Below are 26,528 nucleotides of genomic sequence, written 5' to 3'. Positions count from 1 at the left end.
ACCGGAGCTGTGGCTTTTGCACAGAGCTTAGAGAGATCATAAAATGTGACTGCAAAGGGTTGGACGTATGCAAAAATATCCTGACATCTCCAGCTGACATATTCCTCAAAGTATGATAATAAAGTCATGCCCACTGGTGGGCCAAGATTACTTTTTCTCTCCCCACTCCAGTATTTATAGTTACCTTTACAATGGGCTTGTCTGGTGGCCTATGCAACAATCAGTGCTCAAGTGTTTCAAAAATATATTAATTATTTTCTTTGCAGTTACACAAGAAAAAAAAAACAAAACACCTGGAAAAAGTAAGCTGAAAGTAAGAGGTGTATTGTGACTACCCCAATCTGAAGACAGGAGAACACATGCTTAGAAGGGAGCTCACTCTTTTTGTTTTGGCAGTACAGGCTGTTTTTCTGGAGGTTCCAACAAAGTTCCTGGACTCTAAAGAATTTTTTCCCTCCAGTGCCGATCCCAGCAGCATATTCCTCCTTCCTTCTACATCCTCTCTCCAACTCAGGGATTTTGCTTATGCCAGTTTTTGAAAAAAGTTCCCTGTTTATACTGCCAATATTATAAAAAGTATAGGTGAGTGGGCTTTTAGAGCAGTCTTCTTCATGGCCCTGACCCAAAGAATTATTCTACCTATGTCTCCTCTGGCTGATTCAGACTGATAGCCCTGTATTAATTCCTCCTGTTAAGCCATTTACCCTATTCAGTAACCACTGGAAGTTTAAGGCTTATTTACAAAGCAGATGGAAAAAATTAATTTGATTAATTTGCATTTTCACTTATGGTTAATTTAATATAGGTATGAAATTATCTAAATTGTGTTACTGTGCTCTGAAATAAAAACGTTCACACACAGTTTTGAGCTGAAATAGGTAAAGATATGAACAAAACCAAACCTTTCTTTTCCTTTTTTTCAACCAAAAGATAAAAAAAAAAACACAAAAGGAAACCTGATACTTTGTCTTATTAACCTGGTATGACCCAGCTGAAATTGAGCACTGATCTACCAAGAAGGGCTGTGCATTTTTTGTTTTAATCCATTTGGCGCAAAGATGACAGCCACGTCAGTCTCTCAACTTCAGTGTCAGAGTAACTCTTAGGAAAGCATCTTAATGAGTAGATGGTACAGTCAATAATGTACTAATGAACGATTGGTGTATTAATCACATGCCCCAGTTCTCCAATGAAAGCAAAACACATAACAACTGTAGCAGAATCAGGAATTTACCTATATTAAGGTAATGTTTCCAACAAATACCCTGCTAAAAACATCACCCTGAAATGGAAATCATCGCTTCCATATTCTACTACAAAGAAAATGGCACATGTAATTGAGGCAGTCTAAGTGATCCCAAATTATAAAACCTAACCAAAAGGAGCAATGAGGCCACAGCAGCAGCAGCACTGGGAAATGTTCTCTCTGGCTGGTGTAGAGACCAGTTTCACAAGAGATGGTTTTGCCTATTGCCTGATGAATGACCTCAGTCTTCACCTTAAGCAAACATTCCCTGGGGTGTGAGGTAATTGTGCCCCACGCTGACTGGGTCTGAGTGTCCCCAAGCAGAAACCACCAGTTCTGTGTCTGTTTTGTAATGCAAACTGCTGTTCACCAGGGTCAGGACTCAGACCACTAAATACATTTCATTTTGGAGTGCAGGTTAGACAAAAGTGGCATTTAGGAAAATATAAAAAATTGTTTTATCCACTAAAACATCCAACACCAAAAATTCTGGACTGTTAAGAGACCCTGTGGAAGGTAGGGGCAGTTACATTGCAAATACAGATAAAAGCAACGTAAATTTTAACTTGATTCTAATTCAAAGTTAAAAATGTAAAGGGGTTTTATAAAATACTACTTCAATTAAGTAGTTATAAATAAATCAGGGCAGAGCAAGAAAAGTTGATAACTTATCCCTCACAACATAATTCCCCTCTCCTTATACACGTTATTTTGTGCAAGACTAGCAGAATAACCAGAGCTAAAAAAATATAACAAAACAAAACAAAACAAAAAAAAAAAAAAAGCAGGGGCTTCATTAAGAGTGATGTGCAAAAGAAAACAACATGCATGCATAACACACAAAGAAGAACTGAGTTATAGAAACCAAATATAGAACCAGATTCCATAGATATTACTCTTGCAAATAACTTTCACTGAGCTCCTGGGACTACCTGAAATACAGAAAAACTTCATGGATATTATTGTAAAGGTAGGTGTATAAAGGGTAAAACCAAGTCATATTTTATGAAAGATTAAACATTTATCCAGTAGGAAAAAAGAGCTTAGCTAATACCTACAGATGAGAGTTTTCAAACTGCCTAATTATGACAACTTTCTTAAGTATCTGAATTAGGAAGACTGTCTTCCTCTACACCAATAAAGACAGCAGTGAGTCACAGCAAAAGACATCAGAGAGATGCTCTTGATCATGCTTTGGAGAACTTATTTAAACACACTGATTTTTTAATTGAGCTACATTCAACAGATGCTTTATTCTGTCCCCATAATCCAACACAATCTCTTACTCTCAACAAGAGAGGAAGACCTGCAACTTGTTTTGAAGGAAGCATGGAGTTTTTATAATGAGTGGACTAAGGAAAGGAAGCTTCTTTACCTGGCAGAAACTTTAAATCTGAAAGTTTTCTCAAAAAATATTGAAGTAATGGATCCAGTACTTTGGCCTCTTTGGAGAGATTTTGTGCCAAAGGGAAATCATGGCGTACCAATAAAACAAAAAATTGAGTTCTCGGAACAAACGAATCCAAGTGGCCTTGGCACTTGCTTCCCATGTACAATGGGGGCACCATGCTTTTACAGTTGTCATTGTTGATCTCTGGAGATACTATAAAATATATTTTATTTTAAATAGATATATCTATTTATTCCATTCAGTGGATAGTGATAAGTATGTAATTACAAGAGGACAAAGAAAAATAAGGAGATGCTTGACAAAAGTACTTCAAGTTCAGGTTTTCTGGTTCTGAACACCCTGCAGAATTTCCTCAAAGAATACTAAAAGCAAATGGGACTCCTTATGTACATGGGAATCCTACATACTATCTTCTTTGCTGGATTCATCCCTAATATAGTACATTTCAAACTCAGTCACGAAAAAATTTTCACAGCAAGGCTTACCATAGGATGATAAAATTTTCACAAAAAAAGCATGGTTTCATAAGCACAGGACACAATATGAATACACTGTACCCCACCACATCTCTTCTTTCATGTGGCTACAACCAGAATGAGTTAATGCTTTAATGAGCAATGCTTTAAATACAATGTTTCCCAACTGATCATTCAAAACCAAGCTTAGCAAGGTCTTCAACAAGATTTAAAAGCTTACTGAAAAGTATTTAAATGAAAACATATGGGTCTTACCGTCCACAAGACCACATTCCTATCATGTCCATAAACACTATATACAAGACTGTAGACTTAATAATATTTGCTTTTGACCAATGTGTTGTTGTCAGCATTGGCGATACTCCGAAAGTTATCAATTTAGTGCACACATAGTTTTGGCTTTGTGGGACTCTTCATCTCTGCTTTGTCCTTTGGAAGAATCCAACAGACAAGCTGTGATCATATTAATTATTAGTTTTCTATCAAAACAAAAAGCATATGCTAGCAGAATGTGCTTCAATGCTCTATGTAAGGAATATAAATAATGATTCAAAATTTCATCTCTTCCTTACAGTCTTCTCAGTATCAGAAGATGGGATTTCTGGAAGATTGGTGTAATAAGAAGGAAGCTTATGTGAAGCCCCAGGAGGAAACAGGATGGTATAAATGTAAATTATTATTCTTTCACTGTAAAAGGAGAGGTGGCTAACCTAACTATAACATCAATTTAAGCATCTTTGCTCTTTTGAAAAAACCTATGGTAGATTCTTTAGGTTTATCAAAGGAGAAGGTATGTGTATCAGGTCATTAAAAAAGGTTTACACCAGAAAAGCGAATCACAAAGCAGAAAAACTACTCAGAAATGTTTCAACTCTCACAAGTTTCACAGTGGTTACTTTTTTGCATTCTTTAAAATCAATTCTGTTTGCTTTGAATATTCAGTGTGCCTTCCACTGCCAATAAAAACCACTGGGATCACTTACATTATCTCAGTAAACAAGCTGCTCAGTCCCTAGGAACAGGCATGTAAAGCATAAGATTCCAGCTGCTAAATCTAATACAGATTATGGGACAAGAATTCCAGTAAAGTTCTAACACACTGAAAAAAAAACTTAGGGATTTTAGGAAATATAAAGTATCTGGGGGAGCTGAGCTGTGTTAAGGGGATGGGAAAGAAAATGTCAGGTAAGCGTCTAAGAGAATGTGACAATTCCTCTTCCCCCCAGCCTCATAACTCAATGAATGGTTGTCTTCTCATCCAATAAAAAAACTAATTGAAAGATACAAAATCCCCCAAACAATTACATATTTTGCTATACAGAAAAATAATCAATTGCTCTGAACTACTTATTACTAAGCAATACTCTTGATATCTTAGAGCCCTATTCAATTTCTTAGCTAAACAGAAACAGATTAAAAAAGTAGTGACTGAAATTATGGATAAAATGAACATGGCTTTTGTAGATGTATTTCCTTCTTTCCCATGTATTTCCTTGTTCTCTCATTAGCAAGACAAAAAAAAAAGCTATCTGTATAAAATTAGAGTATTTTGACAACATGATTACAAGTGGAGAATTAGCAAAGAAAAGATTTTATAAGTGGAAGCAGAAGTCAACATTGTTTCCTAAAATTTATGTTAGCCTAAGACATTCACAATATTGCTGCAGCAAGAGAGGTTGGGTAACATGAATTTTCAAGTTATTTGTGACGCAAAGGAATAAGCAGTGCAGTTGATAAAACCAGTGCTTATTCTTCTACTTCTCAACAGGTCTTACATTTTGGTCCTATGGTGGAGTTTCACTGTCTCTGTCCCACTATGTGCTGCAGGCTGTTTGACTGGAGAGATATGTTTTTTTAGTGGTAAAAGTTTGGCTTTGACATCAGTGAGCCAGCATTTCACCTTCACCTCTAACTGTGGAGGCCCAAACCAAAGCACAAAAATAACCTTTTTACTGTTTGAGGATTTAAATGATCCTTGATGATCTTCAGATTCTGTAAATACTTCCTTTGAGCAGCTGAAATAGTCAATGATCAGGATCAAGAGGCTCACTAACATATTCCACAGTGTATGTTCATACAGCAATTTCTCATGGCTCATCTTGGGTAAACCTTCCTTATAACTGTCCTCCAGATTAATTTCAAATTCTTGATGCAAACCTACTGAAATAATCTTTAAAGAGAAATAACTTGGCTTTATTAAAATAGGTTCCCTTTTTCCTTCTTAGGAGCAAAAACTCCTACTTGCTTTTTGTTGGATGGAAAAGTGAAAAAATAAAATTAATGCAAAGCAGAGAATAAGCATGGAGAAATACTCCTTGAATAGGTAAAATTTCATATTTATCTGGCCCCCCATCAGTAGGGATTGAAAGTTGGATTCATTATTCAGTTTCTTTAACAAGTGATTCCTCCCTGGCAAACTGCAGGTGCAGTTGTAAATTGAACTCTCGAGGTCATCATGTTCACCTTTGCCTCTAAAGTAGCTTGCTGGTTTATGTGTGACCAGCTAAGAGCTACAGAAGAACTACCAGCTCCCTATTTTTTTCAAAATTTTGACGCCACAACCCTTCAGTAGGAATACCCATTCTCCATTTTAATGAAAGTCTCCTACATCTTGTACACTTGTCTTGAGCATTGGATTTAAAGGTGTGTTTGGAGCAGATGTCCAATAGAAGTAATTTGAAAACTGTTTACTCTTCTGCTCATTTTCTATCTACTGTAGTGAATCAAGACAATTTGACAGACTGGATTAAAAGGGAGTTGCCCAGAGACAGGTCAAAAGGTAATGGACACAAGTTGGAACATGTGACATTACAATTAGATAATAGGAAAAAAAAAGAGTTCACAACATGGCTGGTCTCACACTGGAACAGGTTGTGCAGAGAGGCTTTGACATCTCCATCTGTAGCATCTCCACCCTTGGAGATACTCAAAACTCAATCAGACATCACCCTGAGCCACCTGTTGTAAGCTGGTCCTGCTTTGTGAAAACAGCCAGTCCAGATAACATTCAGTCACTGCTGCCAAACTCCATTATTGCACAGTTTTAAGAAGAGAGGGAGATGGGATTACAGCAGTGTGTTTCAATCTTCAAACATGTAGCAGCATCCAAGGAGCAGAATGCGGATGTACAGTGTGCAAGAACGAGGCCTGGCCTTGTAAAAAAAAAAAAAAAAAAAAAAAAAAAGTGACTTCTGCTAGATAAGTAGAAAGCTATTCACAGCAGCTTTTTGGAGACATGCAGTTCAGCTTGCTATTCATCATATCTCCTCCACAGAAGAGCTTCAGATAGAGGAATGCTCAGATCTGATAGTAAAAAAAATACCAAAGTGGAGGAGGAAAAGGAGAAGGGATATCACAGTACATGAGATTCAGTATGGCCATAAACCTTTGTCACAAAAATGTAACCTCCCCATTAGTTTTGCTTATCTTCTCATCCATTTGTTATTAATTTGATGGAACTGGGGAGTTGTCAGGGTTATGTGATGCAAGGGATTTATCTCGCAGAACAATCTCTGACCCACTGTTCTAAGTCTTCAGTTTCACATTACAGAGACTAGAAAAGAAGCTTTTAAAAAAGCAGCATTGATTCTTTATTCATTGTCAGCACGATTTTGTTCAGGGATAGCTTCAACAATATACATACAAACGAAAACTTTTAAGCACATGCCACATGCAGCAAAGTCAGGATGGATTTCGATGTTTCAAATATTGTAGCTTCAATAGCTAATGACATTCTAATACCCTAAAAGCTTTCTTACATACTGAAGTCCAGCTGTGCCAGAAGCTTTAAATGCTATTTAATAGAAAGACAAAAAGGGGCAACTTGCAGAGTCACTAGAGAACATTCAAAGGGAGATGTAAAAAGATAGCCAATTCATTTTGCTTTATATGTACCAGGGGAATAGAGAGCTATGAATAACATTCATGCAGGGAATGCAGCCACTTCCAAAGAACTAGCACCATTCTTACTCACTTTCACATATAAATACATTAATTTAAAACATTCAGGTTATTTAAAACTCTAACATGACAACTATATTATAATTTTGGGTTTTTTTTTTTACTTCTGAAGCTTTTTTAAAAAGCTGTCATCCTTGCTTCCTTGATGCTTTCAGAACACATTGAAAGATGCTTTTCACAGTAATGATAAAAGCATCATCACAAGCAAAAAAGAAAGAAAAAAACCCTCCAACCCCTAGAAAGAGCAATCAGACTTTCACCATCTATCTGCTTTATGATTTTGGTAGACTTTCAATGGATGGCTAGGTAGACATTGAATAAAGCAATAATCTAGAATGGCAAAGCTTTGTTAACAACAGCCTCTCCTCTCTTTGCCTTCCTGGACAAGGCAAGCAAGGCTACAAAACACAGCTTAGCACAACGGACCCTCCCAAATACTGACAGAACTATGTCAATATTGCCTAGGAGCTAGAATTAACCCAAAACTTTGCAAATTATGACCTTGCCTGACTCTCTTGTACCTCCTACTAATGCAAAAGGTAAAACATCCCAAGGTTTATGGGGTCAGAAGTTCTGCCTTTTCAACCAGAGAAAAGCTATGTTTTCAGCATTTATTATCACTGAAGATTACTTCCTAGACTGCAATTCTTTACTCCAAATGGCACTGTTAAAGAAAACTTAAAAGCAGTTCCAAATTCAGCTTCTCAGATACCTCTGAAGTATCAAAAATACCTCTCTCCTCATGAGAAAATAAAACAATATTTCATAAATGGAGTTGACACGTTTTATTATGGAGTATGGTCTTTTTTTCCTTAAGGGCATTTAATCTGGAAAAACTGTACTGAAGCTATGCAGACCCTTTGTAGAATCACTTAAATTGATTTTGAAAAACTTGAGAAAACTTGCCATAAATTCATAAACTTTTTTTTAAAGAAAAAATATTTTTTGTTAATTTCCCCCTGCTGTCCACCCATTATTTACATTATCAATTGTCTGCCCAGTTCTCCAAGTTATACTTTTTATTATTTTGGGATGGCTTTCTGTGCTATATCCAGTTAGTAACAGATGCCGCACAGCTTATGATAAAAAGATGGAAAGAAACACTGACTGCTGTTAAAGTCCTATAAATCATTCTGATGAAGCTGTGTACACTTTGAATGAAGCATCTATAGAGACATGACATATACTTGATTAAAAAAAACACTTTCTATAATGATTAACAAAAGCTTTTACCTTTTACTCTATGGAAATATCTGTGATTTTTAATTTTGCAAAATTAAAGGAATTTTCTCCTTCCTGAACATCAAGAATTGCTACCTGCCTCCGAACAGCTAACCAAGGGTTGAAGGAGCTTCCCTGCTTCATAGGGATGCTCCAAGAAAAAAAAAAATTAATTACATCAGTCTGCATGTATTACACATTAATGAGACCATAAACCAAATCAGAGAGACTGCCCATGAATATGGGCCCTGACAGGGGCCAAGACACAGCCAAGTCAGTGCCAGAAAACAAGTAACCATTTCACTGTGGAGCTGAGGTAATGCTGTCTGGAAGCACTCTTAAACCGCACAAGATAAAGCAACTTATCTTAGTTCTCTTTTATTGTCAGCTACTCAAAAACCATCATCACAGTCTAAGGGCAGAGAGGTACCTCAGTTCTGACCACACGTGGCAGCTTGTGGTGCTTCAGTTGAGGAGGAGCTTTCAGAACAGGAGTTCAGGGAGACAAATGAGAACATAAGTTTTTGAGGAAATTAATAAGTGTATGCTTACACACACAAACACACACACACACACACAGAGGAAAAAGTGATGACTTCTTGTCTTGGGCACAACAGGGAAATGGTGGAATCACACATTTTAAAAATGTGTAGATGTGGCATTTGGGGACACATTTTAATGGTGAAGATAGCAGTGTTAGATTAGTGCTTTGCCTCAACCTTAGATGTCTTTTCCAGCCTTAACAATGCTGTAATTGCATCTAGGGAACAACCTCTGCCTTGAAGTACCCACGGAGGGGAGTTCAGAGCTCAGAGTCCAACACCTGCATCTGCATGGCAAAAGAGTTCTAAGTACCCGAACTCAGAAGGCAAATTATGTCCGCCCCATTTGTGCACTCAGTTTACTCTTAAAAAGTACCACAGAAACACATTTTCTAAATAAACACTATCACTTCAGTCCTATTCTTGTCCACTCACTTTCCTCAATAAGTCCATATTCTCCCCTTATTTGCCATCACTTACAATGCTTCTCAGGGTTACATCTCCACAGACCTAGTTCTACTTTCTTGTCTGCCATAAATCAATTAAAAACAACACAAGTCTTCTTTAGCTAGAATTCTTTCAGCATACCTCAGACTGCTCTATGCAGTTAATGCCCAAGCCTTTTCTTTTTTCAATTTTACTGCATGTGCATTAAGAATTGGGATGGCTAATTGCATGGCGTAAATTTGGATGGATAGGTATGTACTGACAAAATCATGCTCCCACAGCTGCCACCTTCCCTGCTCCAGTACTTCATCAGGAATGAGTGGGAAAATGAATAAACATGCAACAGCACGTCAAGAAATAAGTCACCAGGGTTTGGTTTTTTCAGTTTTCTTTTTTTGAACAGGGCAAATAATTGCCTTTTCTTCCAATGCATAAGGTCATCTTCTGTGAAATTTCACTCTGAAATCTAACTCAAAGAAAGGACAACAATTCCAAAACCCAGCAGCATTCTTTTCCTTTTACTTGTTCTTGGGAACAGCTACTTAAATATACTTAAAAACATTCTTTAACTAAATAAAAGAGTCTGAGGTTTACACCAGCCCTGAAACAAAACCACTGAATCCTTCAAATTTATTAAAATTGCAACCAAGAAACCAAACAAAACCACCCACACCCCTTGAAATGCTAAAATGGGTGAACCCTAGCAGAGGAGCACCAATGCTCTAATGCCTGTAGTGCATGTACAGGCACTACATATGATTAATTTTAAAATATAGGTATTAATAGCATCCACAAATACAGTAGCTGATGATGGCTTTGTTGTGAATGATGTAATAAACCTGTAGAAACTGCTTTCAGTAAACTCAGTGTTTAATTACATACCTCAAAGTGGACTGTGATAATTCTTCATCCTGTCTAGGAAGCTACTGGAGTGGAATACCCTATTATTCCTATTTTTAGTGCTGAGATTTTAATGTGGTTACAGTACTTTGGGAACAACGAGCCTTATATCTTCTCCAGTTGCATCCTTTCAGGGAGAACACTGCTGTTTTCTGTGTGACAGTGAGCACTCTGAACTCCAAGGTGATCCCCCACATAAAATGTTCCACTTAATCAACTGATCTGTCTTAAAAGGATGTGGGTGGCTGGCTAGAAAGAAACCTATGGGATGAAACCTGAGAAAAACATGTGTCTCAACAGGTATGTGGAGGTATCAGGGAGAAGGCCAAGGGGCAGAGAGCTTAAAGGGATGGGACCCTCTGGTTAAACTTTATTGAAGAAGCAGGATGATACGCTCAGAGAATAAATCAGCCTGTTATTTTTTCTGCTAGTATTCCCTTTGCCCTACTTTATTCTTCCATTTATTATAGATTACCAAAAACCTCTTCACTAACACTCTTAGAAAACAATGTATAGGCATAAATTTTAAAAGGCAGCTTTGGCACTCATGAGCCATGGTGATCATAAATCAAAGCAGAACATTGCAACTGATTTGCATACTGTAACCCACAACCCTAACCTCAGCTCTGTTTATCGCCTATCTCTTGGATTCTGACACAGAAAAAAGGACTAGGAATAACAGCTGCTCTTCACTTGAACATTAAGGGAAACCATTAATGAAAAAGGAATATGGTAGTCAACTAATCACAAAAACTCAACAAGCGTGAGTTTTCTCTCTTGCCCCCAAGAACAAATGCTGTATTTCTTTATTGCCCCTGACTGTGCCCTAAAACAGCATTTTTAGTTTTTGTCTCTAGCAGTGCTAGAAGGGACAAAAGACCATACTGACCTCTACAATACAGTGCTTCTCTTCATCTATACTGTAGGGTGGCACTTGAGGTGCCAGAAAAGGCCCTCTCAGAGCAGCTTTGAGTAAGACTTGACTAATGCATAAAAAGCTTTGTCAGCTTTCAAAGTGAACTTGGCAGCCTCATGATAAGGCATGTTGGAAAACCACTGTGGAAGACAAGACCAACTTGCCAAAATGTACTGAACAAGTCATTGGACACGATCAGTGGAAACATCAAATTTGACAAATAAGGTGAAGTCTGTGAAATTGTGAACAACTGCACTTTAGTTTTAAAAGAATGTATAGCTCAGGCAGATGCCACATCCCTATTGTATGCAAATATTTTATTTCAATTAGCACTTTTCAATCATGCTTTTTCTTTTCTGAATGACTCATGGATATCTCAGTCAAGAAATGGCAGGATCACAAGCACATGCCAACAGGGTGCATTTATCGCAAGAGCAGATAAATGTGGAAGGAGTCATGTAAATCTGTCTCAGGATTTTTTTCAGCCTGTCTTCCCTTCCAAACACATTTTCTCTACATGCCTTCAAGCCTCTATAAAACAGAATATTCAGTTTCTATGTCCTTCCAAGCAAGCCAGTATTCAGAAGTATTTAATTGAAACTAAAAAAATTGTGTTTCCAGAGCTTGTCCGTCAGGCAAGGAAAAAATCAAGTTCAGTCTGTAAGTTTTATCACATAGTATTAAACTAAAGAAGATGTCATGATACTGACTTGCCCACAAAATGCACATACAAAAAGCGGAACTCTTTAGAGCTTCTACAGACCACTTGAGAGAGCCCTGCTGTGCAGGCAGTGATTATCCATGAGGGAAACATGCTGAATAACTGTGAAGTACGGCTGGATGAAAAAATACCTCAAGTTAAGATCTGTGAGTGCACATAACCCTGACATCAGCTAAGAACGCTATGTCTCGTGGCTGCAGGAGGAGTTTTAGCTAATTTCCAGTGTGCTGACCCCAAGCTGCTCTGGGGCTTTGAGCATCCAGGGGCTTTTTGCATCTGGGATGCAAAAAGTTCTGTCAAGGAACCACAAAACACCCGGAGAAAAAAACTGGTGCTGCCCATTTGCCAAAGAAACAGAGAAAACTTCTAAAGTGTCATAGGGCAGTTTGTAAACATTAGTTAATTTTTGATCCGGTATCACTAATATAACCAAAGAAGCTGTGCTGGGAAGGCTGAAAACTGTAAATAGTGAATGGTGATGAAAAATTCAGTAATTGGTAAAAAATTAAAAAGTTCTGGCATGAAAGCACAAACCTCAGCAAATGCTTCACTTTCCACTCCTATAGATTTTAACACCTCTCATGTTGCAAGAGTACTCTCTCCACACACAAATTTAAGCTGGTATTAACTGCAGTGGCATCTGAAAGCATGTATTTTTCATACCAGTTAGGTTCTAGGCAGTAATCCTTTTCTCAGAAACTGTAAGATTTAAATGAAGTCATCGTTGCTAAGTGCACTAGTCAGCCATATATCTTGTTCTCAGAAGTACAAAGAGTACGGAAGGGTGAAAGTTTCTTATGATAATGTATGATTTCTGCATTAAATACAGAACCACCATTATATAATTTTAGCATCTTGCCAACTTTTTTTTTTTTTTTTTTTTTTTTTTTTTTTTTTTTTTTTATGAGCAGGAGTAGGAGGGAGAAATAAGGAGGCTGAATGGAACTGGAACAGTACTGTTTGTACCCTGGTGAATATTAGGGAAATGATAAATGATCCCTAGGCACACAGACTGATTTATGTAATAAAAAGTAAAATACTGTGGGGTGGAGCCTTCATGTGAAAATCTCATCCTTGGACAGCTAAAAGGTATGAAATGCACCCAAGTGTCTCAAACCCCTCAGGGTTGCAATTAACTCATGATAACCACACCCTCAAGAACTGTCTACTTAGCTCCTCTGCTGGGTGGGAGGAAAGGGAAAGAGGTGCATTTCTGAGTATGAAAAACAAAAGATTGATAGCTTATGTTAGTGAACCCTTTAAAATCAATCTCTTATGATTTCTTAATTTTTGATTTATGCTAGTTAACAGCATCAGTGAAGAGACACCACATCTCATGTCAGTAAGAAAAAGGAAAAAACAGGTAAAGAAAAGCCAAGAAGGCAAATACACATTAAAAAATCCACATACATGCATAAACCAAACTTGTTAGTAGTTTGCAGCTAATACAGTAATGGGATTAATAAACACAACAAACAAAATGTTATTAAACTTCATTCTGCAAAGATTATTACTCAGAAAATTAAAATAAACTATGCTATCCCTAAACCAGCAATATGGCTTGACAATCCAACCTGCACGCACCTACAAATTTCTTTTTCTGTTTCTGGTGCTAGAAGACAGCATTAGAGAGCACTGAAGTCTTATACTCTCTGTATTATCTCATAAAAGTCTTAACTCTTCCTAAAAAATGAAGGGGATAATGGTAGGAAGTGTTTTATTGAGAAAAAAAGTGAGAATGAAACCATCTTAGATTTCTTAGCTATACTGGCCATACAGACAATCCTTAGATTCAGGTAAACAGACTTGACCAATATATATCCAACTCAAATTAACTGGTATCTACTTACATCTTTGCTGTACGGAAATGAGGAGGCATTTCTCTTATGCTACAAGACTGCCAAATTTATGAAGAAAACTAAGCTACTATGCTTGTAAAGTGCAGTGATGTGTCAGCCTAGTAATATATTTACAGGCCATTCTTAGCCTGCAGAAAGAGGAGTAAACAATGCATTTTCTTCCTGGGGTGAGAGAACGCACAGATGTTCGATTCCCTTTACTGAACTGATACTACTGGCTCTCTGCACCGCAAGAGGAAATACAGTGCAATGCGTCATCAATGGAACCCACCATAGACAGGTATGAGATCGAACTAGATACCATGCCAAAATTACAGCAGTCTGATCCTAGGAGTCTTGTATATCCCCAACACTGCCCCAAGACTTTAGTTCCCATTGATATTTAACAACCACCACCACTTTGAAATTATAGCTTCCCACAAAATTCCAAATTCAAACTCCATATAATTAATGTATTTGTATGAAATTCAGTAACTGGAAAATTAGCATGCTCTTAAAATTGTATGTAAAGACATTTCAGCATGCAATAGAGCAAATATATACTACATATCAGAATTCTGTTTCATTTATTATTTTCTTCTTCCCTAAAAATCGTAAAACTGAAGCTGTTTAAGAAGCAAATGTGATGCGACAGTTGCTCTAAAATGCACATCCTTAACAGTACAAAGTTTAGTTCAGATTCTTTGTCTATTTAAAATCTGCAAATTCATCCTCAAAACCTCCCTCAGCTGAAAACTATTCTGCCAACATTGGCAAATCTCACCTAACCTTAAAAATATAGAAAATTTTACAGGTCAAGACAGCAATGGAGAGGATAACAAAAAGTTTTTAGCTGTCACATTATGTTTCTCACATTTCCCTTTGCTATTCATCAAATCCTTGAATGAAGTCTTTCACTGTAGCTGAACTATGACTTCATGATGTTTCTTCTATTGTTACAAGAGGGAATGACTGCCTTGACAAGGAGGGGCTGAGCTTTTAAAATGAAATAGGTATTTCTAACACAATGAGTCTACAGTTCATCCATCATCCATTCACAGCCCTGTCTTAAGGAGGAAAAAATGTGATGTGCTCTGTGGTAAAGATGAACTAAAAATTTCACAGCTGGCAAGCCTGAGGTACTGTTTTCTCAGTACAGACTGAGGCCACATACTGAGAAACGGATTGACTGCTCACCAGGTTTTTCTTTTTCCCTTCTCACTTTACTGCCTCACTCTTGAACTTTATAGAAACCTGTTAAATACAGGAATTCAACTTTTATTATTTGATTTTTTTTCCTTTTTCTTCAAAATTGTATCAAAATACCCACAGAATCACAGAACAAGCTGAGTTAGAAGGGACCCACAAGGATCATTGAGTCCAACTCCTAGCCCAAGAGTCACACCAATTCATACATTTAAAATTAGGGTTTGGAATAACTTACCATATTCCCGTATAGTATGAAAAAAGGCTCAATCTGAACTAATTACAAAATTCCAGTTATGATGTATGAAAAGATCTTTCATCTCCCTTTCTTTGCAATCTCAGGTAACATTTCTGGTTTTGGAACAAAAGACTGCAGATATTATCTTTGTTAAACAGCTCCAAATCTGTCAGCATGTTGTCCAGACTGCAACTCCTCTTTAAAAGTCTATATTCATATGCAATATGCTAGGGAACAATAGTGCAACAAGCTCAAATTTCTTTAAAATTTCTTATCTGTCTTATTCCTTATGTGTCTTTATCTGAAGCTTTTACTGAAAAACAAATAAATGATGTAAATATAAATAACCTCAGTTTAACCAGAGCTAATTTTGAACCTCAAGTGCATACACAGGTTGAACAAAGTTGAGAAGTTCCCCATGGACACAGGGTTTCATCCTGGGGGAGCTGATGGTTGGGTCAGGGTCCTAGTCCATGAGAATTCACGTTTCTAAGAAGAACACCATCACCAAAATGTGGCATACGCTGTCATATCATCACATATGATCATAAAAGCTTAAGCACATACAATTGGTGTTGTATATTTTTAAACTGCTGCTGTAATCCACCCTCCCAAACCCATAATCCTCCCTCAAATTAGAGAAATTAGTCAATCTGGATCCAAAGCCTGGAGTCATTAGATCACGTTTTGGCAGAACTTGACACTCAAAAAGCTGGTTGGGCACATAACCAGCACTATGTATTGACAGGGTTCTGCCAGGCACGTTACAGAAACTCAGTAGTCAAAGAATTTTATACATAAGTGGGCCATGAAAAATGCATACAGCTACATGAGCAGGAGTACTTTCTGGAGTGTAACCTTACCATATCAATTCACACACTGAAAAAAATCTTTATTGCACAGGAATTAAGGAGCCCCTCCACACTAGGCTAAGGAGAACCATCAGATGCCTTGAACTGCAGCATGCACCCCAGAGAGGTTGGAAATAGGACAATAGCAAGGATTTTATTAACAGGTATGAAATGGGCAAACTCCGCATGACTTTACCCTCCCACGCCTCAAAAAAGCAGTCTTTCCTATTGCTTCATTCAAGTCCTGAGAATTAAGAAAATATAATGCTGTAATGTTTCACACCAGTCTGTCTTGGCAGCTTATTGCGCTGTGGCTGTAGAAGTGTCTGCTTTCAAGCCCTAAGCCCTTGCAGCAATTATCCTGCTCTCAGACTAAACCTACAGAGCATATTTCAAAAGAAGTTACATCTAAACAGAGGGAATTCTACAGTGATCAATGTTCCACAGGCCTCGGTGGCAATAAACTATTTACTGCCTTAACCTTTCAAGTTTGCACAAGCGGAGCGCCCGAGAGCCCTGTGATGAATTAGCTGAAGTGTTTTGTTGTGAGTGGAGCAGCTGCTGCTGCTTCAAATCATCTGTCCAGCAACAGCGCCCGCCTCGCAGCGCTGCAAACAACAGCAGCCCGCCAGAGCCAGTGTCTTCTCATCCCTTCTGGGGCTCCACTGCCCAGATGTAGTTTCTGCCAACTTCTACTGTGTCCACCACCCCTAATGGAGTCATTTTGGAAAATAAAGTACATCAAAAAGCTGGGCATGATCCTAATCATCGTTTTATTACCCACGCGATTATTACCTTACAGAAGACACAACATAGAGGGGATATCAAAGCACACTCAGCACACTCAAGGCTGCAGTAGCTGATTTAGATCTGCTTCCCCCGTCTTGCAAGATTGCCAAAATAAATTGAAAGGGAAAAAATCACCCCTATTGCATTAGTGTCGTTGTCACCAAGGCTTTCCCACCACTCTGCTTGCTGAAATACAGTAAGAGAAAGTAATCCACTACAGATGGCTGAAGACACCTAAGCCTTGGCAAAGTACTTTTGGAAAGGATGTCTGTACAGAAGTTAAGAGTTAGTTTTTATAAATTTCAATTGGAATTACTTTGCCTGTAACTTAAATGCAAGACTAGCTCTTTTATCGTAGTTGTCTTGGTAATTCTTGGATTATTAGGATAGACTTTTAAAACCAGTGAGACCTCTGTAGGCTTTCTGTTTTTACAGTTTCAGAAGAATTTGATTTCTAACACCATTACCTGGAAATAAACCAGGTGATCACTACCTCATCCTTCCAGGTGAAAGATCTTAAGATGTGTTTTTCTCTTTATGTAGAAATATGTATGTGAAATCTGTAGGCTAAGATACTACATATACAGTTAATTCAAGCATTCCAAATAATCAAAGGAAATATAAAATCAGTTTTGTGTTTTGAATTTCCATATAAAAGTTGGAGACATAATTTTAATTTAATTTTTAAAGGAAACAAGATTGTTTGTTTGTTTTGTGTGGGTTTTTTTTTTTTTGTTAAACACTTCAGTGTTTATAACTTGAAACCTTTAGTATGAAGTGTGCTAGTGTAAGAATCTGGAAGCTAAACCAGAAACACCAATAACAGCCTAATTTCATACACAGCAAAACATAAAAAAAACATAGCTGGTATTATTTAAGCCTGTGGATGAAAACCTGAAAGAAGCATCAGCTATTCTGACTGATACATACATAAATCCAAGGACAATATGGCTACTGATGAAGAAACACGCTTTTGTTGCTGTATTTACTAACTTCATAAGCAACAATTACACACTTATAGTTAATATTACCTAGAATTCTCCCTTTTCTTGTATAACCAAGTCCCATATAACACAGGCCATATGACTTCACTCAGTGATTCTTATACCAAGCTGTATAAATAGCTAGTAGTTATTTATATCTCTTAGGCAAGCATCCAATCTTGATTTACTGCAAGAAATGGAGAATCCTTCACTTCCTTTGGTAAGCCACTCAAATGCTAATTGCCCTCACTTTAAAAAATTTGCACCTCTTCTCTAGTTTGAGTTTGTTTAACTTTAGTTTTCAGCACTGGATCTCCAAATAATTGCCTGTGAGGTTAAGCACCCAGTAATACCAAACATCTTCCTCCCTGTGTGAGCAGGATCAAATAGCTGCTTCATATTTGCTTTAACGAGGTAACTCTAGTGGCCTCCTAATGTCGTTTACCAAGCAAGACTGTTTTCCAGGCCTAGAATCATTTTTGTCTTTGCTTTGAGTTGCTTCCTATTCTCAGCATATTCTGGAAAGCAGAATACCTGAGATGTTCTCATATTAGGTGATATAAGCAATATTGACTCCTTATTTCTACTCATTAGCATCCTGTCAAGTTATCAGCTTCACCGCTTTTCTGGCACGACACTGCCCTGTGTGTAGTCCAGCACTCAAAGCAACCTCTGAATTCTTCTGCAGCTCCTACTGTCCAGCAAGCAAAGCTTTTCCCCTCCATTGATGTGACTCAACTGCTTTCAGAGACAGAAATGCCCAGTCCTGCAGAGGAGGGAGCTTGGCTAATGCTGGACCCTAACTAGCTCCTCACAGAGACACCTCAGGTGCACATTCCAAAAACCTTTTCCTAGACTAAAAACTGTATCTTACCCAGTGCACTTAGCTTTCTCAACCCAAGTCACAAGAGGTATTAAACTACTTTGATTATTTTTTTTTTTAATTTAAGAACTTAGAAAAATCAATTGATTCTATCTGCAAGCTGAAAAGCAACTCAGAAGTGTATAGAAAGCTACTAAGGGGAAAAAAACCACTAGATTTGTGAGTGACCAATCTATTTGGAAGACTATTACCTCTTTGCAAAGAAAAAGATAAAAACAGGGTATCTCACATCTCAGAGTATGTGAGAATGAAGAAATAGGAAGTGTCTCAGTATTATATTACAATTCAGCCTTATTTCAAATAAGTAGTTTCTTTGATGACACCAGAAAATTTTCAGACAGATACCTAATGATTCTTCAGCACAGCTCTTAAAAAAAAAGAGTTACAAGGCTTTCCAGTTGTGAGTATGGGGAGTGGGAAGGTCTGGTTAATGCAACTATAAGTGTTGTTTCTCTAGGGTTTCCATGAGGGAAACTGGGTAAGTTGAAGTAGTGTATTCTTCTAGATATTTAATCAAATGATATGTTGGGAAACTGCATTGTTCATTTAAATTTGCATCCTGAGCAGATCTTTTCGAAAGGTAGTTCTTACTGTTCTCACTCTAACTCAGCATTAAAGACAGGTGTACACTGGTACCTGGAAAATTTCAGAAAATGGACCTCAAGCTCAGGACCTCAGGATGTATCACATAGCAGCAGAGACACAGCTGCAGATGGAAAGCCCAGTTTCTGGGTAGTCATGACCCCCCTCATGGCAGAGATCCTGAGCAGAAGTCAAAGGTACATCATTGTAGCCACCTGAGCTTTCCTTCCTGCAGTGCCACACAAAAGCTTGAAAGAGAACTAAGTCCTTGCTGTGCCTCTCAAAAAAGGCAAAATTGACAGAAATAAGACCCCAGCGAAGACAGCTGCCCGAGACTAACCCCTCTTTCTGGCTCTGCTGGCATCAAATAATCATCCATTCACCAGCATAAGTGCTTTCAAACCTCTGGAGCTGATTTGCCAGATTAAGCTGCAACGATGAAGATGGTTTACTTCATCAGCATCTTTATTGAATTAGTAACCTCACTTGGACTGATCCAAAATAAAAGCACGGGGGAAAACAGATAAAGCAGACAAGCTGACCCTTCCTCCCAGGCTTTTGTCACAAAGTTACACTCCTGTATTTATCTCCTCAGTCACAGCACAATACTCCTCCACCTAGGGTCAAAAGGAAAAAGTAGATTAATAGCCCTGAAGCTCCTGAACTTCATTAAGCTTGTCACAATGCCTTATAAGACCAAACTGTTCACTAAATCTACACAAAATCCTGTTTAAGCAAATCAAGTTTTACTATGGTTCACATCAAGTCTTCTGTGTCTATTCCAATTTCATTTGCAGAGAGGAACACACTGGAAGTAGTTTTCTTTTTTTTTTTTTTTTTTACACTGCAAGGCTGTCATTAGATAATTTAAAAGCAAATGAAAGGTTTTCCCAAGCACAGGACACCTCTCTTGTATTGATGAGTTCCTCCTTTCACTTGCATTCATTTCATTGCTTCTGTCAACATCATAGGATATGCTTTTTGCTTAACTTCATTATAACAGTTCAGTGATTTACCACTCCCCACAAAAGACCAAAAAAAAAAAAAAAAAAGGAGAAAAAGAAAAGTGTTTGAAATGAGATGCAATTTTTTTTGAGTTAATGAGAGGAAAGAGCTCTCCTAAACAGAGACAGCCATCTCGCTTTGTTAGGAACAGGAAAATAAGTCATAAGAAATGCTCCTTTGGCTCATTTTGAGACCAAGCATTGTAGAAGTGAAATAATAAAAAATTTGTTTTCTCCTCGTTGGCTTTTTTCTCTGGCATGAAGGGATCTGGAGAACACAAATGAAGTAATCTTTGGAATGCCTGTAATCTGGCCAAAAAGCCTTAAAGTATTTGTTTTATATATATACATATACAAAAGAGCCTTAATTCTAATTTACAGAAAGCAACAGCACACCACCTTTGGGGTACCGTGGTAGAATAAACCCTAGGGAGAATGTACAGAGACACACACATTTGCATTTACATGTGAGCACACTAGTATCCCACAAACACATCCAATTTGTCATATTTTGATACCTGCATAAGTCAAAGAATTAATCTGTGTGAATCTGCTAAAAATTATTTTTTCAACAGTATCATCTATCAATTTTTCACAATCTTTTCCCAGGTTAAAACAAATGTGTTAACAGCAATTTTTCAAACCATAATATACCTTGAAAAATATAGAATACCTACTGAACTATTAAAACTACACCATCTAATGGAAAACTTTAATAAACTTATTCACAGTGGTTTTTTCACATCCTTCTTAAAAAATACAATTTCAATTAATGGCAATTAGCCTCTAACTATTAGATCATTTTCTTCTGGAAACAATCTCTTTCCACAAATAAACCAAAGGGAGGGGGGAGAATCAGACTTAGCATACAAGTTTCCACAAGTTCTAATAACATTCAGTATCTGCTTTGGGCTTTAAATATAGAGATATCTAAGAATACATAATGACCATGTTCCAAAATAGCAGGAGGCATGTTCCATTAGCTTAGAGAAAATAAGAGCATCTCTACATAAATTCAAACACCTTGTTTTTGGCACTGCAAGACAGGAAAAACACATGATGTGATGAGTAGGTGTTTAATTGCTTCAGTGCTTTGACTAGATCTATATAAATACAACTTGTATTGTCATATACAATGTGAACAATAATTTATAGAGAGTTTCCTAAGCTCTATTAGGAAAGCACATTACACATTAATAGGCAAGCTAGGCTATACATATCAAAGGGAAAAAGAAAGTAATTTGTCATTTTCCAACAGGTGCTAAAAGCCAAACAACAGAATGATACCTGCTGTACTCTGAAACATGCCTGTTTTCCTCAACCATACCTGTTGGCCCAAAGAACCCACCCCAACTCTCCCAAGAGGCAAAGCCTCCCATTGCAAAGATGAGAAGGCAGTGTAGCAGTCCAGTACAGATACTTGCTGACCTGTTCTTCCCTTCCAACACCATGTGAAGGTCATCTGAGCCTCAGCCAAAATCTTGCACCCCCAGAGAAGTCACAAGAGGAACATAAAGTACCCGAGGTTTGTATTTTATAGCACAAGGTCATGGAAGCGTCCTTTTGTTCTCTCAATATCTGCAGAGTCCCTTGGCTTTTCAACTGTGTATATAAGTATCACTTTCCTTTGCTTGATGTAAAGACACACTGTTTTGGTTGACATATACCAAGATTTTAAATATACAGCCCTGGAGGTCATAAAATTTGGCAGCAGCTATTCTCACAGTGTTATGGCAAGCCCCAGCACTCATATGTCAGGTACTGTTAACACCATTTCTCACAAAACAGTTCCAAGGTTAACCTGAAAATCTGAAGAAAAAGGGGAGGCACAGAAATGGAATATCTGGCAAACGTTAGTACAGGAGAAAAGAAAAGTGTATGCTGACTGAGACATTTACAGGCACATTTTCTTATATTTCAAGATGAGAAAAAAGTGTTTCTGGGATGTCTTTAAAAAGAAAATGTTTTGGGTTTTTTTCTGAACTGCCTGCTTTTCTGAAGCATTAAAGTGAAGGTTGTTACTCTGACCCTCTGGCAGTGCTGGTGCTCACAGAGAAAGGAGGCGAGGCACGGATGCCACAGTACAAAATGCTTTGCAGCAGGAGGCCTTATCCAAAGTTTGGGGAAGCCAAGAGAAGTCTTGCTCCCAAACTCATGGCTTGTTGGATCAGGCCCAGGGAGTGCACGAGTGAACAGCCTGTTCCATTGGCTCCAGGCACGGAGGGGAAGCTGCACACACATAAAGTAGCGCTGCAATATGGCTGCAAAAAGCCCAGGAACAATCACATAAGAAGTTACTTCAAGAAATGGTAAAGAAGGAGCTTTGTCTTGAGGTTCTGGGAAGATTTCTGACACTGAAGTAATTGCTGTATTTCAAGCAATAAACCACTGTTTAACTGTTGCTGTATCTACAGCACAATCTACGAGACAGTTATTTTTTGTGCTTGGCTGTAATCTGCAACACATTCTACAACTGCATGGGGAAAAATAACTGCTTAACACTTATTTGAGGGCATGTGTGTACTCCAAAGCTTTAAAAAGCTGTGTATTTTATGGCTTCTAGAGCACAGGAAGAAAGCTCTGACAAAGGTTTCACATTTTTCAGTGTTTCCATAAAAAAAAAAAAAAAAAAAAAAAAAAAAAAAAAAAAAAAAAAAAAAAAAAAGAGAAGCACGTTCATTGAGAGGCTCTGCATGAGCCTGCAGCAGTGAGAACTACCACAGCGATCCAGATGGAAAATGCATCTCGGTCTCCATGCTGCTCTTACAGGTTTTGACTTGCTGAAGGTGGGTGGGCAGAACTTGGAGAATTTGGCACCTGCATGGCCAGAGTCTGTAAAGTTACAAATTTGGCTACACAGATGATGAGGAATGTTGAATGGCATTGTGACCAAAATCGACTGCCTAGGTCAGGCACATACACGTGCAGCTTTTTCCTATATTCTGTACATCCTACGTGGTTTCTGAGGGGTCCAAATACCAGAGGAAATAAGTGCTTATCTGTCAAAGAGTCAGGAAAACAGAACAACAAAGGTGGAAGGGATTTTAAAAAAATTCTTTTGCTGTCCTACCCCCAACTGAGAAGAGCTTGATGCTTCCTCTTACTCCCAGCTGTTCCTAGTGCATTTGGCTTTAATCAGGTGCAGGGCAGGAACTCAACATCCTGTTGCCTTGCTCTGATTAGGAGGAGTCAAATTCTACAAATTGGCAGATTTCTTCTTTTAGTGTTCCTTATTTGATGAATCATTTGTTTTAAAGTATTTGGAAAGGGCCATTACAGAGGCAGTGGACCCAGCTTGTTGCTGCTTCCAAGTCTATTTATAACTGCAGCTTTAAGGAGTTTGAGCAGACTGCAGTTTCTTCTTAATACCCAGAAAGAGCCTTCCTGTGAAAGCAATGGCACAGGCCCCCATAAGTGGCAACATGCTCATAAAAACAAACAGAAATGTGATCAGAAGCTGTATCTTTGAGGTTAATAGTATTCCCTTCATTGTCTGTTCCGAATAATGTCAGATGGAACATTAAAGCAATTTAAGCTTTTCCTCTGTCCTTGCATTTTACTCCTTTCTTATCAGGATTTTGCAGCCACAATAGAACTGACTGAGCAAAGCCTGCCTTCCCACACTGTTAGCAGTAACAATTCTGTAACTCTATAATTATTGAGGATAGTCACTGAATTAGTAGATACAGTTAAAGATAACACAAAAGCGATTAAAAAAAAAATCTGTCCAAGGTAAGATAATGGCTTCCCTGATAATACAGTTAAAAATACACTTAGAAAAAAGGTGCACAGAAAACAAATAACATGACCATTAAAGGTATTCTCCCTCCTTCAGAACTAAAAATTAAAATGCCAAAGGAACAAATGTTTTACTCCTACTCCTTTTCACTTATCTTTTTTTTCCTCCTGTTTTAATTTGAGAGAAGTCAGTCAAAGAAGGGATGACACTCCACCCTGCCCATGCACAGGATTTCCTCTTCCTTCTTTCATTCTGCTTTGCATTCTCACATTTAAAAAAAGTAAAAATATAAGATACTGACTAAAATGGGACTGTACTCAACTGAAGAATAAACTTGCAATATTAATTTTATTGTTTATAGAGGGATCTTTCTCCTAAGGGAGCACCCACATTTATTAAGAACAGTCTGAAATCTACAAATATCAAAACCTGACTTGGATACCAATCAGTTTGGGCTCATTACAAAGCAAAGAGTTACTGGAAAGATCTAGTTCATACGTTACAAAAATTCTTTGGAGCATTGAGACTTTGCATTATGTTTTTATCAGCTCCTCATTACAAGCTGCTGCCCAATTTTAGCATAAATCATGTGTTTCATGTCTGTAATGATTCAGACTATTGTCTGCCACTCAGAAGTTTAGCTCTTGTGTTTGCTAAGTACATCTCAACCATGAAATGCTATTCTGTACAACGAAAAGTAGATGAAAGGATTTACATCTACGCTTCAACAAACAAACAGTTGCTCCTAAGAGGGCAGCTCCCAAGTAGAAGATATGCCTGGTGTAGCCAAGTGGTCAACACCTGACAATCTAGAAACCCTCAGAGAAAAAGTGAGATTAAGACCTCTTAGCTGCAGCCCTCTTCTGATAAAAAGCAGCTGCAATACAGAGGCAACTACAACCAGCAGAAGAAAAATTTTCTGTCTTGTGACCTGCACTCTCAGCTGGGTCCTTCATGTTTAAAAAGACTCAAAGTTTGCCATAGGGGAATGAGGAAAGCAGTGTGGTGCAGGTCCTTCAAAGAGAAGCTAAAATAATTTTCAGGATCATGTCTGTCCCCCACATTTCAGATACAGGGACAAACAAGGTACAGGAAAAAAATCTGCCAGGGTTCCTTATTGATAATTCAGGGTTGAAGAAAACAGACTTTAGCAGCAGTGAGAACACAAATTACGACACTGAAAAATAAAGATAATTGGTAGGAGAAGCTTCCAACCCCTCTCCTCTTTTGCTTAGGGAATAACTAGTACAAGCAGGCTTGGTTGCCAGTGCTGCCTCTCTGCAATCAAGAAAGAAATGTACAAAGATATTTTATGAAACCAAAGTGCAGAACCACTGTATGTAAACTTTAAAAACTTGACTTCGAAGGAACTGAGTAACATAATTTCAAAATAAAGTAAGTTTTATCCCCACCTGTATCTCAGTGAAAACCAAGCAGCTAATTATTGCCAATTTCATCATTTTAAAAAATCCTGTTTATTCATCTCAGATATAGGGCTGGTCAGTAGCAGAAAACCATATTAATTTTATTTACTTTGGATTTGAACTCATTTGTTTATGGTACATCTTCATTATATAAAGTAAGTGTTTAATTTTGGTATTTTTCTTTTTCCAAGACTAATATTTCACCATTTTTACAATTGATTTCAATCAACTGACAGATAAATAACATCCAGACTATATTTAATTTTTGGTCATAAAAATTACTCTTGTCCTGTTGTGCATATCAAAATCAAGCTTAATTGCAAATTACATTCCTGTTCACTTTCAAAATGTGCCAGATCACAGGACAATTTCGATGCTTGGCGTTTGCTGTTTGTTTTTTGGTTTCTTTTTTTTCCACTCTGAAGCTCTCAGTAAAATAGAAAAAAAAAAACTCAAAACCACAAGGAGAGGGGAGAGCTGCAGGGGTTTGGGCTTTTTCAGTTGGAGTACAGCCTCAAAAACAAGAGGGAGGCAGTAATGTCCTTAGCATTTCCAAGAAGGCTGAAACAGAAGAAATTTGAGAAGTCTTTGCTACTCTAGATCCTTTTTAACATGGCAGTACAAATTGCAATTAAAGTGTATTATCAGTCATATTATATTAATTTTAATTTTTTGAGACCTCTTTCCTGTCATAAAAGGTGTATTTAGAGGTTGGGTGGCCTTTTTTGTTGTGTTTTAACAAATGCATAATTTAACTATCAGAGCATGCATGTATTTCTTCAGATAAAAATGCCCACAAGGCTTTACATGATTAAATGAATCACTAAAATACTTACTGAAACATATCAAAGAGAATGTTTTCTTCAGAGCCAGCACAATATACCTGGTAAATAAATACATTATTTCATAAATGTACCTTATTTTTATAAATCTTTTTTACTGACAGAATGAACAGCCTCTGTAAGCCAAGTCAGATAGCTGGCTACATTTTTACATCCCAGATCATTGACCCAATCATTCACAAGGACCCTAGAAGCATTTAGAACGAAAAGTACTGATTTTCATCAGTGTAGGTCAAATTCAAGTCCTGTGTATGAGTGCAACATCCTATATACTCTACAGCAGGTTCCTATTCTTGAAACAGCAGCAGC

The 26,528-nt window shown here is 37.6% G+C and overlaps 1 protein-coding gene across 5 annotated transcripts in view; it reads right to left on the bottom strand.

Moving 5' to 3' along the window:
* GMDS (GDP-mannose 4,6-dehydratase) overlaps positions 1 to 26,528 on the bottom strand; it is a 405,091-nt gene that overhangs the window by 255,552 nt on the left and 123,011 nt on the right. The gene's annotated exons all lie outside the window — the stretch shown is intronic.

This window comes from Anomalospiza imberbis, chromosome 1 (genome assembly GCF_031753505.1).
Source record: "Anomalospiza imberbis isolate Cuckoo-Finch-1a 21T00152 chromosome 1, ASM3175350v1, whole genome shotgun sequence".
NCBI lineage: Eukaryota > Metazoa > Chordata > Aves > Passeriformes > Viduidae > Anomalospiza > Anomalospiza imberbis.
The sequence above is the reverse complement of the archived record's forward strand: the minus strand, read 5'-3'. Positions and strand labels throughout refer to the sequence as shown.